This window comes from Bos grunniens, chromosome 29 (assembly GCF_055505025.1).
Source record: "Bos grunniens cultivar Pamir isolate PY7600 chromosome 29, Bosgru_T2T1.0, whole genome shotgun sequence".
Lineage (NCBI taxonomy): Eukaryota > Metazoa > Chordata > Mammalia > Artiodactyla > Bovidae > Bos > Bos grunniens.
The window spans coordinates 4,333,368-4,334,617 of NC_141193.1; the positions used below are offsets into that span (position 1 = coordinate 4,333,368).

At 53.7% G+C, this 1,250-nt stretch overlaps 1 non-coding gene across 1 annotated transcript; it reads right to left on the reverse strand.

Moving 5' to 3' along the window:
* Window positions 1-793: 793 nt before the first annotated feature.
* Window positions 794-867, reverse strand: TRNAR-CCU (transfer RNA arginine (anticodon CCU)). Its single transcript has one exon. It is a non-coding gene; the product is annotated as a tRNA-Arg (tRNA).
* Window positions 868-1,250: the final 383 nt, after the last annotated feature.

The window sequence follows — 1,250 nt, forward strand, 5'->3', positions numbered from 1 at the left end:
GGCACTTGGCCGCTTTGCAGTCAGCTCCCACTCAGGCCTTGGATCGCTCTAGTGAGTTCTCAGTCAAAGCTGGCAAGCTCTGCCCTATTGTGCTGGGAGCCATACGGAGGCTTCAGCTTTCTCGGGGCTTCTAGAACTTGACATGAGCATCAACTATATGCTTAGTTTTTGTCCTCTGTCTTTGCATCAGAAAGTCCTGCTGAACGAGGGATCCCCTGGGGGAATATGGCCACTACTGCTGGGACAACAGAAGAGGCTGGGCTTGTGACGACTCCTGAAGACGAGACAGATGCACAGCGCACACCATCCAGCATCAAACTCTGTGCTGTGGGCTACAGATGCCGTCCCAGTTCATCGAAAGAGGCCCAGGAGGCCGATGTGTTCAGGGGAGGCTCCCTGGAGGAGGAGTCCTTGAAAGAGACACTAACAGAGAGGGAAGCCCAAGAGAAAGGACTGTCTGATGGGTGAAGGCAGAGGGGCAGGCTCCACCCTGCAGGGTTCCAGATGGGGAGGCAGGAGGGCAATGGTGGGAAGTGCGTGCCTTGCTGGAAGCAGAACGTAGAACAGAGGTCCTCAAATTCCAGGCGACAGGAGACAGGGGTCCCCTCTCACCCCTCCTCTCTGCTCCTCCATCATCACAGCTGGGTGGGAAGGGAAGGACGCATGGGTTGGGTGCTTTTTACGTGGCAGACGTCATGGCAAACGTTTTATCTTGTTTTATAAATATTTATTTATTTTTATTTTATTATGTATTGGGCTGCACCAGGTCTCAGTGAGGACATGTGGGATCTAATTCCCTGGCCAGGGATCGAACCTGGGTCCCCTGCATTAGGAGCCCGGAGTCCTAGCCACTGGACCACCAGGGGAGTCCCTGGCAGATATTGTATGTTTAATCTTCACATCTGTCTATGGAGAGACCCCATTCCTATTTCTTAGAGGAGAAAGGCAAGGTTTGGGTTTTGAAAAGCAAGAAAAGCGTGGCACTGCAGCTGCTCCTGGTCTGCTCATGGCCAAGGACCCAGGTCGTCCCCAGCTGGTCTCAGAAGATCAGAAATAAACTGAGCTGAGAGACAACTGTCTGGAGTCCCAGCACAGTGTGACCCCCCGGGACCCGGGGAAGAGGCCCACGTTTCGTTTTGAAAGTGGGATAATTCCAGATACACTGCTTTGTACGCTGCGTTCCTGGGAAATCTCACGGACAGAGGAGCCTGGTGGGCTACAGCCCCTGGGGTTGCAGAGTCAGGTACCAA